This window comes from Callithrix jacchus, chromosome 12, assembly GCF_049354715.1.
Source record: "Callithrix jacchus isolate 240 chromosome 12, calJac240_pri, whole genome shotgun sequence".
NCBI lineage: Eukaryota > Metazoa > Chordata > Mammalia > Primates > Cebidae > Callithrix > Callithrix jacchus.
The window spans coordinates 87,000-103,040 of record NC_133513.1 but is presented as its reverse complement, the minus strand read 5'-3'; the positions used below and the strand labels follow the sequence as shown (position 1 = coordinate 103,040).

Sequence of the window (16,041 nt, the reverse complement as noted above, 5' to 3'; positions counted from 1 at the left end):
GGGGTGCCTAGATAATATTTAGATTTTTTTCGATTCGCTTAAATATAGAGTTTTTGTATATTACATGAGAGAACATATCAAGTTGGTGTATATACTCCAAAACAAAGTAAAATATGGCATGGTATAATTTTTCTTACAGACTATATACAGAGCAATATTGTTTTTATCATTGGGGTGCCTAGATTATATTTAGATTTTTTTGACTCGGGTAAAATTAGAATTTCTGCATTTTACATGAGAGAGCACACTGAGTTGGTGTATATACTCCAAAACAGAGTAGAATAAGGCAGTGTATATTTTTTCTAACAGACTATATTCATAGCCATTTTCTTTTTACTTTTGGGTGCCTAGATATTATTTAGATTTTTTTCGATTAGCGTAAAATTAGAATTTCGGTATTTTACATCAGAGAGCACACTGAGTTGGTGTATATACTCCAAAACAGAGTAGAATAAGGCATTGTATATTTTTTATGACAGCGTATATTCAGAGCAATTTTGCTTTTAACATTAAGGTGCCTATATAATATTTAGATTTTTTTCGATTCGCTTAAATATAGAATTTCAGTATTTTACATGAGAGAGCATATGGAGTTGGTGTATATAGTCCAAAGCAGAGTAGAATAGCGTATTGTATATTTTTTCTGACAGATGATATTCACAGCAATTTTGTTTTTAACATGGGTTGCCTAGATCATATTTAGTTTTTTTCGATTAGGGTAAAATTAAAATTTCGGTATTTTACATGAGAGAGCATACTGAGTTGGGGTATATACTCCAAAAAAGAGTAGAAATAGGCATTGTATATTTTTTCTTAGGGACTATATTCAGAGACGGTTTCTTTTAATTTTGGGGCACCTAGATAATACTTACATTTTTTCGATTCACGTAAAATTATAATTTCCGTATTTTACATGAGAGAACATATTGAGTTGGTGTATATACTCCAAAACAGAGTAGAAAAGGACATTGTATATTTTTTCTGTCAGATTATATTCAGAGCAATTTTACTTTTATTATTCGGTTGCCTAGATAATATTTAGATTTTTTTCGATTCACATAAAAGTAGAATTTCGGTATTTTACATGACAGAGCATACTGAGTTTGTGTATATACACCAAAACATAGTTTAAAAGGGCATTGTAAATTTTTCTTTCACAGATTATATTCAGAGCAATTTTGCTTTTAACATTGGAGTACCTGGATAATATTTAGACTTTTTTCGATTCGCTTAAATATAGAATTTCTGTATTTTATATGAGAGAGCATATGGTGTTTTTTTATATACTCTAAGAAAGAGTAGAATAGGCCATTGTATATTTTTTCAGACAGATTATATTCAGAGCAATTTTGTTTTTAACATTGGGGTGGCTAGATAATATTTAGATTTTTTAAATTTGGGTAAAATAAAAATTTCTGTATTTTACATGAGAGAGCATACTGAGTTGGTGTATATACTCCAAAACAGAGTAGAATAAGGCATTGTATATTTTTTCTAAGAGACTATATTCAGAGCCAATTTATTTTAATTTTGGGGCGCCTAGATATTATTTAGTTATTTTTCGATTTACGTAACTGTAGAATTCCATTATTTTTCATGAGAGAGCATATAGAGTTGGTGTATATACTCCAAACCAGAGTAAAAATGGGCGTTGTATATTTTTTCTGACAGACCATATTCAGAGCAATTTTGCTTTTAACATTGCGGTGCCTAGATAGTATTTAGATTTTTTTCGATTCGCTTCATTATAGAATTTTTTTATTTTACATGGGAGAGCACATGGAGTTGGTGTATATAATCCAAAATAGATTAGAATAGGGCATTGTATATTTGTTCTGACAGATTATATTCAGAGCAATTTTGTTTTTAACATTGGGGTGCCTAGATAATATTTAGATGTTTTCGATTCGGGTAAATGTAGAATTTTTGTATTTTACATGAGAGAGCAAAGTGTGTTGGTGTATATACCCCAAAACAAAGTAGAATAAGGCATTGTAAATTTTGTCTAACAGACTATATTCAGAGCCATTTTCTTTTAACTTTGGGGCGCCTAGATATTATTTAGATTTTTTTCGATTCACGTAAAATTAGAATTTCGGTATTTTACATGAGAGAGCATATGTAGTTGTATATACTCCAAAACAGAGTAGAATAGGTCATTGTATATTTTCCCTGACAGATTATATTCAGCGCAATTTTTATTTTAACATTGGGGTGCCTAGATAATATTTAGATTTTTTTCGATTCTGTTAAATATAGAATTTCCGTATTTTACATGAGAGAGAATATGGAGTTGGTGTATATACTCCAAAACAGAGTAGAATAGGGCATTGTATATTTTTTTTTACAGATTATATTCAGAGAAATTTTGCTTTTAACATTGGGGTGCCTAGATCATATTTAGATTTTTTTGATTCGGGTAAAATTAGAATTTCTATATTTTACATGAGAGAACATAGGGAGTTGGTGTATATACTCCAAAACAGAGTAGAATAGGGCACTGCATATTTTTTCTAACAGATTATATTCAGAGCCATTTTCTTTAAACTTTGGGCACCTAGATATTATTTAGATTTTTTTCGATTCGCGCCAAATTAGAATTTCGGAATTTTACATGAGAGAGCATATTGAGTTGGTGTATATACTACAAAACAGAGTAGAAAATGGCATTGTATATTTTTTCTGACAGATTTTGTTCAGAGCAATTTTGTTTTTAATATTCAGGTGCCTAGATCATATTTAGATTTTTTTGTTTCGGGTAAAATTAGAATTTCTCTATTTTACATGAGAGAGCATACGGAGTTGCTTTATCTACTCCAGAACAGAGTAGAATAAGGTATTGTATATTTTACCTAACAGACTATATTCTGAGCCATTTTCTTTTAGCTGTGGGAGGCCTAGATATTATTTAGATTTTTTTCGATTCGCGTAAAATTAGAATTTTGGTATTTTACATGAGAGAGCATATTTAGTTGGTGTATATACTGCAAAACAGAGTAGAAAAGGGCAATTTATATTTTTTATGACAGATTTTATTCAGAGCAATTTTCCTTTTAACATTGGGGTGCCTAGATAATATTTAGATTTTTTTCGATTCACGTAAAATTAGAATTTTGGTAGTTTACATGCGACAGCATACTGAGTTGGGGTATATACTCCAAAAAAGAGTAGAAATAGGCATTGTATATTTTTTCTTAGAGACTATATTCAGAGACGGTTTCTTTTAATTTTGGGGCACCTAGATAACACTTAGATTTTTTCAATTCACGTAAAATTAGAATTTCCGTATTTTACATGAGAGAACATATTGAGTTGGTGTATATACTCCAAAACAGAGTAGAAAAGGACATTGTATATTTTTTCTGACAGATTATATTCAGAGCAATTTTTCTTTTATTATTCGGTTGCCTAGATAATATTTAGATTTTTTTCGATTTACGTAAAATTAGAATTTCGGTATTTTACATGAGAGAGCATATTGAGTTGGTGTATATACTCCAAAACAGAGTAGAGTAAGGCATTGTATATTTATTCTGACAGATTATATTCAGAGCAATTTTTCTATTAACATTAAGGTGCCTAGATAAAATGTAGATTTTTTTCGATTCGCTTAAATATAGAATTTCTGTATTTTACATGAGAGAGCATATGGAGGTGGTGTATATACTCCAACACAGAGTAGAATAGGGCATTGTATATTTTTTCTGACAGATTTGATTCAGAGCAATTTTGTTTTTAATATTGGGTTGCCTAGATCGTATTTAGATTTTTTCGATTCGGGTAAAATTAGAATTTCTGTATTTTACATGAGAGAGCATACGGAGTTGCTGTATATACTCCAAAACAGAGTAGAATAAGGTATTGTATATTTTAACTAACAGACTATATTCAGAGCCATTTTCTTTTAGCTGTGGGAGGCCTAGATATTATTTAGATTTTTTTCGATTTGCGTAAAATTAAAATTTCGGTATTTTATATGAGAGGGCATATTTAGTTGGTGTATATACTGCAAAACACAGTAGAAAAGGGCATTGTATATTTTTTATGACAGATTATATTCAGAGCAATTTTCCTTTTAACATTGGGGTGCCTAGATAATATTTAGATTTTTTTCGATTCGCATAAAGTTAGAATTTTGGTAGTTTACATGAGAGAGCATATTGAATTGGTGTATATACTCCAAAACAGAGTACAAAAGGGCATTGTATATTTTTTCTGACAGATTATATTCACAGCAATTTTGCTTTTAACATTGGGGTGCCTAGATAATATTTAGATTTTTTTCGATTCGCATAAAATTAAAATTTCGGTATTTTCCCTGAGCGAGCATACTGAGTTGGTGTATATAATCCAAACCTAAGTAGAATAAGGCATTGTATATTTTTTCTAACAGTCTACATACAGAGCCATTTTCTTTTAACTTTGGGGCACCTAGATATTATTTAGATTTTTTTCGATTCACGTTAAAATAGAATTTCGGTATTTTACATGAGAGAGCAAACTGAGTTGGTGTATATACTCCAAAACGGAGTAGAATACGGCATTGTATATTTTTTTCTAGCTGACTATACTCAGAGCCATTTTCTTTTAACTTTGGGGCACCTAGATATTATTTAGATTTTTTTCGATTCTCATAAAATTAGAATTTCGGTATTTTACATGAGAGAGCATATTGAGTTGGTGTATATACAACAAAACAGAGTAGAAAACAGCATTGTATATTTTTTCTGACAGATTATATTCAGAGAAGTTTTGCTTTTAACATTGGGGTGCCTAGATATTATTTAGATTTTTTTCGATTCGCTTAAATATAGAATTTCTCTATTTTACCTGAGAGAGCATAAGGAGTTGGTGTATATACTCCAAAACAGAGTAGAATAAGGCATTGTATAATTTTTCTTACAGACTATATTCAGAGCCATTTTATTTTAACTTTGGGGCGCCTAGTCATTTTTTAGATTTTTTTCGATTCGCATAAAATTAGAATTTCGGTATTTTACATGAGAGAGCATATTGAGTTGGTGTACATACACCAAAACATAGTAGAAAAGGGCATTGTAAATTTTTTCTTTACAGATTATATTCAGAGTAATTTTGCTTTTATCATTGGGGTGCCTGAAAAAATTTAGATTATTTTTGATTCACATAAAATTAGAAATACGGTATTTTACATGAGAGAGCATACTGAGTTGGCGTATATACTCCAAAATAGAGTAGAATGAGGCATTGTATATTTTTTCTAACACACTATATTGAGAACCATTTTCTTTTAACATTGGGGCGCCTAGATATTATTTAGATTTTCTTCGATTTCCGTAAAATTAGAATTTTAGTATTTTACATGAGAGAGCATACTGAGTTGGCGTATATACTCCAAAACCAAGTAGAATAAGCATTGTATATTTTTTTCACAGATTATATTAGTAGAAATTTTGCTTTTAATATTGGGTGCCTAGATTATATTTACACTTTTTTCGATTCGCTTAAATATATAATTTCTGTATTTAACATGAGAGAGCATATGGAGTTGGTATATATACTCCAAAACACAGTAGAATAGGGCATTGTATATTTTCTCTGACAGATTATATTCAGAGCAATTTTGTTTTTAAACTTGGGGTGCCTAGAAATCATTTAGATTTATTCGATTTGGGTAAAATTACGATTTCTGTATTTTACATGAGAGAGCATACTGAGTTGTTTTATATACTCCAAAATAGAGTAGAAAAAGGCATTGTATATTATTTCTAACAGACTATATTCAGAGCCAGTTTATTTTAACTTTGTGGCACCTAGATGTTATTTAGATTTTTTTCGATTCACGTAAAATTAGAATTTCGGTATTTTACATGAGAGAGCATACTGAGTTGGTGTATATACTACAAAACAGTGTAGAAAAAAGCATTGTATATTTTTTCTGACAGAATATATTCAGAGCAATTTTGCTTTTAACATTCGGGTGCCTAGAAAATATTTAGATTTTTTTCGATTCACGTAAAATTCGAATTTCGGTATTTTACATGAGAGAGCATATTGAGTTGGTTTATATACTCCAACACAGAGTAGAATAGGGCATTGTATATTTTTTCTGACAGATTTGATTCAGAGCAATTTTGTTTTTAATATTGGGTTGCCTAGATCGTATTTAGATTTTTTCGATTCGGGTAAAATTAGAATTTCTGTATTTTACATGAGAGAGCATACGGAGTTGCTGTATATACTCCAAAACAGAGTAGAATAAGGTATTGTATATTTTAACTAACAGACTATATTCAGAGCCATTTTCTTTTAGCTGTGGGAGGCCTAGATATTATTTAGATTTTTTTCGATTTGCGTAAAATTAAAATTTCGGTATTTTACATGAGAGGGCATATCTAGTTGGTGTATATACTGCAAAACACAGTAGAAAAGGGCATTGTATATTTTTTATGACAGATTATATTCAGAGCAATTTTCCTTTTAACATTGGGGTGCCTAGATAATATTTAGATTTTTTTCAATTCGCATAAAGTTAGAATTTTGGTAGTTTACATGAGAGAGCATATTGAATTGGTGTATATACTCCAAAACAGAGTACAAAAGGGCATTGTATATTTTTTCTGACAGATTATATTCACAGCAATTTTGCTTTTAACATTGGGGTGCCTAGATAATATTTAGATTTTTTTCGATTCGCATAAAATTAAAATTTCGGTATTTTCCCTGAGCGAGCATACTGAGTTGGTGTATATAATCCAAAACTAAGTAGAATAAGGCATTGTGTATTTTTTCTAACAGTCTTTATTCAGTCCTGAATGTAATAAAATCTTTTTTATTATTGACCTATTCTACCAAAAGTATTAAAACATGTAGTTAAACTCCCAGTAAACACTATTTTTACCCAAATCACAAACTGCCAATCCCTTAAGTCTTGAGCTCCCAAGGGGAATTAGGAACCCTCCTGTGGCATTCCTCTTCTAAACGTCTGCTGAACAAAACTTGATGTTGCATTTTCAAAGAGCCCAAATGGATTACTTTTATGAAGTTTGGGGCAAATGAATTACACATGTATATAACCCTCCCTCAACACCCAGAAGGTATGCGGACATGCAGAATTCAAAAGTCTGAGGGTGACTGTGCTCAGGGGGTGAAGGGATGCTTAGAAACCACCTCTTTGAGGAGGAAGGCAGGACGTTCAATAAGAGCGGGTGGCTACCAAAGAACTAAATTTTAACGCAACAAAGGTGAGTCCATCTCCCCGCAACCACAGGCATCCAACCCAGGAACACCTGGCTCCGCCTGGATGGCTGAGGTGCAGCTGGAGGGGGACTGAAAGGGTCAGACCACGGGATTGTTTTCCACTTTGGGCTTTTACACAGCAGTTTTGAAGACAAAAGGGCTTTTCAGCTAGGTTTGGTTCACCGTTCCCCTCCTCCCAGGCCCAAGCTTGGTCCCCAATGTCCCCAGCAATGCTTTGGACGTCCCTCACTTTGCTGTTTTTTTGGGGGGCCACTGCCCACCCCTAGGTTGCGTGCTGTCCCTCCTAGAGAGAGGTGGATGGCCATGACATTCCAGGGAGCAAAAAGGGAGGGGCGAAGGGGCAACGACACCCTTCTAAAGTTTCACCCCAGAAAGGCATCCCACTCGGCCCAGGAGGCGCCCTCAGGCTACAACCTTCCGTGAGCCTCCTCCCTTTGCCCCGCCCCTCAGCACGGGGGAGGGGCGCTGTGCAGCCGGCGCTCTCTGATTGCCTGCCGCGTCAGGGTTCCACGCCGGGATTGTGCTGTGGGCAGCTGTCCGCGCCTGCGTGCACAACGTGGAGAACCAGCGTTGAAAGTTGCTGGAAGTTGGAGGCGAGGGAGCGGTCACTCGCAATGAGCGCGGGCGGCACTGGGCGCAAGGTGGAGAGCAGTCCCTAGTCTAAGACTTTCCATCGCCCTCCGGCACCGCCAGTACCACGGACTCCACCCTGCCGCGGCCCCTCGGCGATGCGGTGCAGCTGCCACTCGACCAAGTGGGTTGAGGTACCACGAGGCACCGAGGCGTCGGGCACGCACCCTCGCTGCCCTTTGTGGCCATGGTGCCACCAGACCGGGGGCCTGGGAGAGGGGTGGGGACTGGGGCCCGCCACTGCTGGAAGGGAGGGGAAGACAAGCCTGTCCCAGTGACCTCTAACTTCCGCTGGCCTCCTCTCTGCCTCCATGCCTCTGGGGCATGCGCCCCAGACCCCCATCCGTCGCCCAGGGCCGGGGTGATCCAGGGGTAAGTGCTGGCGACAGTCTCGGCGAGGGTCTTCATGTAGACTTGAGGGTGTGCGTGCTGGTCCCTGCCCTCTGCCGCAGTGGGGCTGGGACTCAGCTGTTGGGTCCCTTCGGGTGCACAGGCTGGGATGTAGACGGAGCAGAAGTCTGTGCTCCGGAGAGGCCGGCGTGGTAGTGCCTGCCTGGCAGGTGGCTCTGAACGACCCCCGGAAAGGCTGAGGCGTGGGTCTAGGCGTGAACGGTGCATTAGAGATGGCGTCCATGAGTGCGAGGGGCTCAAAGAAAGCCCCCTTTCCACAGTAGAGTTCTGACTCCACTTCTAAAATACTTTTCTGCACGCCTCTGTACCTCATAAATCTATTTTATTATTTTTTGCAATGGAAAAAAACAGCTCTGTTTTTGTAAAAAAAAAAAAAAAAAAAAAAAGAATTTTCTATTAGGCCTAGAAAGAAACTTAAAAAGTGTTTCTTCTTTTATCTAATCGGAACTTGTGTATGTGCACACACCCGTGTGACAGAAAGAGCCAGGGAGAGAGGGAGGGAGAGGAGGTGAAGGCAAGAAGAGAGAGAGCGATTAAAAAGCAAGTGCACTGTGGCAAGCTCGTCTGGACTAAGTGAGAAGCAGGCGGTTGTGGTGATGAGATAGGAGCTCGGGATGCTTTCTGGTACCAAGACTGTCATAAGTGGAATTGGGGTCTGAAAAAGTGACAGCAAAATTCAGCGTTCCTTTGACAACCACTCAGAAAATAGAATGTGAGGAAGCAGGAGGAAGGGAAGGTGTGGGGCCAGCCATGAGAATGCACCCCGCTGCTCCACGGATGCCTAGAAATGCTGGTCGCTTATAGGGCACAGGTGAGGGGAAGTCTGGACTGGTGGCAGTAGTGCTGCCAAGCCATGTAGCCTGCTCTCTCAACGGTGAATGTTCTTGCATAAGTAGTGGGGAAGATTATTCCCTAGTTTATATAGGCCCCATTTGTCCTAGACACAGATTTTAATGTTCTCAGGTGATCGCTTGCTTGATTGTCTGTGTAAAAGATCAGCAATCCTTTTTTTTTTTCTGGAAAGGTCTAGGCAGTAAATATTTTAGGCTTGGCAGCCCATATGGTCTCTGTCACAGCTACTCATCTCTGTGGTTGTGGTGTGAAAGCAGCCATAGAAATGGGTAATAAAGGAGTGGGGCTGAGTTCCAAAGTACTTTTATGAGAACTGAAAATTGCATTTTATATAATTGTTGACATGTCCCAAGATATTGTTACTTTTTTGAATTCTTTCACATTCGTGGCTCATGAGCTGTCTGACAAGAGACGACAGGCAGGAATTGGTGGATGGGCCATGGTTGCCCAAACCCTGTGTCCAAATCATGGCATTGTACAAGCAGGAGGGATCTCTGACCCTCTCTTTTTTTCCTCTTTCCTTCTTTTCAGTTTCTCATTGTGCTGATTTGGAAACCAGAAATCGAAAGCTCTGGGAAGTGAACTCTTTCTGACTTAACCTGTTAGTGGCAGTGTTAGGATAAAATTTCATGTCTCAAGGAGCACTTCTTAGAGCCCAGATCAGACTGAATGCTGCTTTTGTGATTGCAGAAGGCATACCATCCTCTGGTACACTAGCTCCTTAGCGTCACCCTGAATCTGAAACTTAGTTCTTCATAAAGTCTTTTGTTCTATGATTCCTCAGTGCATCATTTGCTAATTTGCGCCAGTTATTCTGTTTAACACAACTGAGATATAGACATAAGCAAAGTTCCTACCCTTTAGGAACTCACTTCTTCAGGGCCTGGTTTTGATAATCCAGACAAAGCTACTTAAATGTAGTTTTATCCTTAAAAGCAAAATCGGCTGCACTTATGTAAGTTACAATAATAATTAGAATTTAGGAAAAATCCATTCTTAAAACAAGAAGGCAAAGAGAATAAAAAATAAACATCCAAGTCACCCTCTGACTGTGCGTTGGTTTTAAAACAACAAGACTATTATTTTAAGTGAACACAAGGAAAATTTTGCTACCAAGCGAGTACAATTTCTAACAGGTGATACATCGACTCCTCTGATTCCAGACATTTCCGAAAGTGCCCTTACTACCTACATTACTTCCTTCTGTAAAGCTCTACTGATTAAGACTTTATCTTTTGTGGTTGGATTTTTGCTTTTGGAATTACAATTCCAAAATTTTGCTTTGGGAATGAATGTCTCCCCGTGTTTGCCAGGGTAGTCTCCAAAGCCTGACCTTATGATCTGCCTACCTGAGCTGCCCAAAGTACTGGGATTACAGATGTGAGCCACCACACTGGGCATTTTTTTTTAATTACACTGAAGACTTTTGAAAGGGTTGTGTGTTGTATGAACTCCTTCCTCACCCAATTCTCATGGATGGGAAAATGCTGCTGCTTCATTTTAAAGCTAACGAGCTGCATGAACAGGAACTTCTAATTAACAATTCAAACTGATTAGCTCCTGTCCCTGAAGGCTGGAGAACACGGGAACTGCTATCCCATCTGAATACAATCCAAAGGCAAAAGGCTGTGGCCAAGTTGAAATAATGGGGCAGATAGAAGCGATAAAGACTGGAGCTGGGAGTGGCCCGTACTTCAAGTTAAGCCAAACAAAGGTGTTTGCATGTTTTATATGGGCCAAATAGGAATTCCATAATAGAGAAAACCATTGATTTTAAGGAGGACGCTGCCCTGAAAAGCTTCCTGCCAGGGGTAAGGAAGAGGCTGCCCAGGACCCCCAGAGGCAGGTGGTAGGAGGGCTCTTAGTGGCTTCCTAGAAACTGTATTACCTGAGGTAGTGAACTGCTGTCAGAGATCCCTACCAGGAGAATTTCTCAGGAACGCATGAGAAAGGGCCCAAAACTGCATGACTGCTCCTAAAATGTGACACCATAATACAGCTGAACTATTCAATAAAGCCCTATCTGTTCCTCTGTCTCTCCTTTCTCCCTGCCCCTATCCAACCCTAGAAGAGCCAGAAAGCACTGCTAAGAAGTGAGGGTGGGTGGTCATAAACAAACACACTGTCCTCCTTTCCCTTCCCACTGTGGGTTTCTCAGGCTGAGGCTGTCACAGAGGAGGAGGGATGAAAATTGTTTTCGTTGATATTTTATGATGAACATTTATGAACGTACAACAAAGTTGAAAAAACTTTACAGTGAACACTTTAACTGTATCTCCACCAACTTGGAGTCTTGTTTTATCTCATGTCCATCCATAGATCCATCTTTCTATCCATCCAGTAATCCATTATAGTTTTTAGGCATTTTAAAGTAAATTGCAGACATCAGTAACTCAACGTGCATTAACTAGAATTTGGTACCTTTTTTTTTCCTTTTGGTGTAAAGTTTACAAATGATGAAATGCAAAAATTTTAAGTATGTATTTACCGAATTTTGACAAAAGTATACATATGTGTAACCCAAAACTCTATCAAATAAAGAACATTACTATAATCCCTGATATGGTTTGGCTGTGTCCTCACCCAAATCTCTTCTTGAATTGTAGCTCCCAGAATTCCCACGTGTTGTGGGAGGGACCTGGTGGGAGAGAATTTAATCATGGTGACAGTTTCCCCCATACTGTTCTTGTGATAGTGAATAAGTCTCACAAGAGCTGATGCTTCTATAAGAGGAAAGCCCTTTTGCTTGTTTCTCATTTCTCTCTTGTCTGCCACCATGTAAGATGTCCCTTTGACTTTCTGCCGTGATGATGAGGCCTCCCCAGCCAGGTGCAACTGTGAGTCCCTTAAACCTTTTTTGAATAAAGTACCCAGTATCAGGTATTTCTTTATCAGCAGTGAAAAAACGGACTAATACAATCCCAGAAAGTTTCCTCATGACTTGTCTCAGTCTCCAGCTCTGTACCCTTGGATTTTTTTCATTGTCGACTAAGTTTGCCAACTTTAGAAATTCCACATAACTTGAATCATGTTGTGATAACCCTATATATAAGGCTCCCTTCAGTCCACAAAATAATTTTTATATTTATCAGTCAGGTTACACATATCAGTATCTCTTTCATTTTTATTGCTGAGTAGTATTTCATGCTATGAAATAACGTAGTTCGCTACCTGATCCTCTATTTGTGGTCACCAGAAATATTTTCAACTTTTGATTATTATGAGTAAAGCTATTGTGGTCTTCTGTAAGTATTTTTATTAACATGTATTTTCACTAATTGGGGTAGATTCCTAACTCGGAAATTTATTATAGATGAGATGTATATTCGTTCTATAAGAAAATTCCAGAAATTTGACAAAGTAGTTGTACTGTTTTATAGTCCCATTAGCAATAGTTGTAGTTGTGCTGTATTCTTGCCAACATTTGGTGTTTAGTCTTTCCCAACCTAGTTATTTTGTGGGGTGTGTAGTAGTATCTCACTGTGGTTTTAATCTGCATTTCCTTGATGTTAACCATTTTGTCCCACTTGTATATTATCTTTGCAAAGTGGCTCCCCCAATTTTTTCCCCTTCTAAACAGTAATTGTTATCTTTTTTTCTTTTAGTTGTTCTGTCATCCAGGCTGGAAGGCAATGGTGCAATCTTGGCTCACTACAGCCTCTGCTTCCTGGGCTCAAGCGATCCTCCCACCTCAGTCTCCCAATTAGCTGATACCAGGCTAACTTTTTGTATTGATATTAGCCCACATACAAGGCTAATTTTTTGTACTTATACTAGGTATCAGGGTCTCACCATGTTGCCCAGACTAGTCTCAAACTCCTGGCCTTAAGCCATTCATCCTCCTCGGCCTCCCAAAGTACTGGCACTACAGGTGTGAGCCACTGTGCCCAGCCTTATTTTCAGGTTATAAAACTGCTTTCTATATTCTGGAAATCAGGCTCTTTACTGAAAATAGATTTATGACCATTTTCTGTCAGGCTGTGGCTTGCATATTCTTTTGTTTAATGTATCTTTTAATTTTCCCGGACACATTTTCTGCAAAATTCGTGTTAGTTTTTGTTGTATTTTTCAGATACTTTGTTCATTTCATCTAAGTTGCAGAATTTGTCACCATGACGTTGTTTATGATAGTCTCTTATTATCCTTTTCACGTCTGCAGGATCTGTAGTGATAGTTTCACTTCGCTTTCACTTCTGATATTGATACTGACCATTTGTGTTTCCTCTCTTTTTTTCATGATCAGAGTAGCTTAAGGTTTATTAATGTTGATATTTTAAAACAACCAGCTTCTTTGCTTTGTTAGTTTTCTCTATTATTTTGTCTGTCTTCAATTTGGTTTATCTCTGCACTTTTACCTTTATTGTTTCCTTCTTACTACTTCGTTGGAGTTTTCTTTGCTCTGTGTGTGTGTGTGTGTGTGTGTGTGTGTGTGGGTTTTCAATCTTCTTTAGGTGAACATTTACGTCATTGATTTTAGACCTTTCTCTTTTTCTTCTATTGCAGTATAAGCATGTACGGCTATACTTCCCTCTGGGAACTCCCATAGCTGTAATTCATAAGTGTTGGCATGTTGTATTTTGATTATCCCTTAGAATAAAATATTTTATATTCTACCTTTTGATTTCTTCTTGGGCTTGTGTATTATATTTAATCTCCAAGTACTTGGAGCTTTCCTAGTTCTCTTATTGTTAATTTCTGTTTTAATCCTATTGTGGTCAGGTAACATACACTGCATGAATTCAATTTGATTTAATCTATTCAGTCTTGTTTTACGACCTAGCATGTGACCTATCCTAGTGAACACTACATGTACTTGAAACATACAGTATTCTGTGGTTATTGGGTGTCGTCTTCCATTGGTTTGTTTAAGATGGTGGAGAGTGTTGTTCAGGTCATCTGCATCTTGACTAAGATTTTGTCTAGTTTATCTATCAACTGCTTGGGAGATGGGTATTAAAATCACCAATCAAAATTGTGGATTGTTTGTTTATTCCTTTAGTTCAATTTTGTTTTGTGCAAATTGATGCACAAATTATTTTTAATCCATTTTTTTGATGAAATGACTCTTCTGTAATCATGAACTATCCCTCTTTATCTTTGGAAATACTGTTTTGACTTAAGCACATTTTATTTGGTATTAATATAGCTTCTTCACACTTCCATTGCTGACTGTTTGCATAGTATATCATTTTAAATGTACTCATTTAGGGTGAGGTACAGTGGCTCACACCTGCAATCCCAGCACTTTGGGAGGCTGAGGCAGGTAGATCACTTGAGGTCAAAAGTTTAGGACAAGCCTATCCCATGCAGTGAAACCCCAGCTTTCTTAAAAATACCCCAACATTTAGCTAGGCGTGGTGGCAGGTTTCTGTATTCCCGGCTACTCAAAAGGCTGAGGCAGGAGAATTGCTCGAACCCAGGAGGCGGAGTTTACAGTGAGCAGAGATTGCACCACTGTACTCCAGCCTAGGGGATAGAGTAGGACACTGTCTTAAAAAAATTCAAATGTACTTATTTAGACCTACGTATATTTGTCTTCTTTTTTTCTATTCAAAGTGTGTATTTCATATACAGCACTGGGTCTTGTGGGTATTTTAAATCAATTCTGGCAATCTCTGCACTTTAATTGGAGTATGTGGTATGATTCAATAACATTTAACGTTATTAAATATAGATTTATTAGTGGTCGAATGATGTAATTGGATTCAAGCTTACAATTGAATGGTTTGTTTCATTATTTTGTTTGTTTTCGTTTGCATCCCCTTCCCCACTTTTTGTCCTGTCCCTTTTCTCCTGATGTCTTTTGGACTCTTTAAATACTTTTAAAATTTCATTTTAAAGTATCCATGACTTATTAGATGTAGTGGTTGAATATTCCTTATCTGAATTCCTTGGGACTAGAAGAGTTTTGGATTTTAAACTTTTTTCATATTTTGGAACATTTACATATACATAAAGAGATCTCTTAAAGATATAACTGAAGTCTAAACACAAAATTCACCTATGTTTACGTACACCTCATACACATAACGCAAATAAAATTTTACATATTTTTAGCAATTTTGTGCACGAATCAAAGTTTGTATACATTGAACCATCAGAAAGCACACATATCGCTACCTCAGCCATCGATGTGGATGAATTTCAGATCTTGGAATATTTTGGATTTTGGGGTTTATGGATCAGAGATGCTCAACCTCTACCTGTTTTCATTGTTGATTATTTTATGTGTTAAAATATGTAAAAAAAGGGTTAAGTTTTCAGCTGAATGAGATTTTTGAGTTTGGAAATTAAACTAAACAGGATTTTTCTTAAGTTCCAGGATACAGGTGCAGAATGTGTAGGTTTATTATATAGGTATATGTGTACCATGGTGCTTTGCTGCACCTATCAACCGTTCATCTAGGTTTTAAGCTTCACATGCACTAGCTATTTGTCCTAATGGTCTCCCCGTCTCACACTCCTCTGACCCCCAACTGGCCCCAATGTGTGTTGTTTTCTCCCTGTGTCCATGTGTTCTCACTGTTCGACTCCCAATTATGAGTGAGAAAGTGTGGTGCTTGGTTTTCTGCTCCTGTTTTGAACTAGACAGAATTTCTTAATATCTTAAATTGCTCAGTGAAATAGAAAATATCAAAGATTCTACCCAACAGGTGGGTAAGAATGAGTCCACGTAGCAACTTTGATAAAGTGAAGGGAAATAACAAACCATTTCTGATTGCTCCCTGCCACAGTCAGTGCATTCAACCTTTTTACTGTCCTTTTATTATTTTTCATTGTTCTTACAGTCATTATTATTTTTCCCCAAATGAAAAAATAAAAGTGGTGGGATTGATAGTGAGGAAACAAAGACTGACAGCTGCCCATACACGTGAGTTTAACTTTTGAGAAATATAGTCACCATGATGA

At 37.0% G+C, this 16,041-nt stretch overlaps 1 long non-coding RNA gene across 6 annotated transcripts in view; it reads left to right on the top strand.

The window, feature by feature from the left end:
• The first annotated feature begins 7,724 nt into the window (after nt 1-7,724).
• The window catches only part of LOC144578477 (uncharacterized), a 91,115-nt gene continuing 82,798 nt past the window's right edge, over nt 7,725-16,041 (top strand). For all 6 annotated transcript variants that reach the window (XR_013524319.1, XR_013524318.1, XR_013524322.1 and 3 more), the window contains exon 1: nt 7,725-7,993. This is a non-coding gene — a long non-coding RNA (uncharacterized LOC144578477). The remainder of the gene's footprint in view (nt 7,994-16,041) is intronic.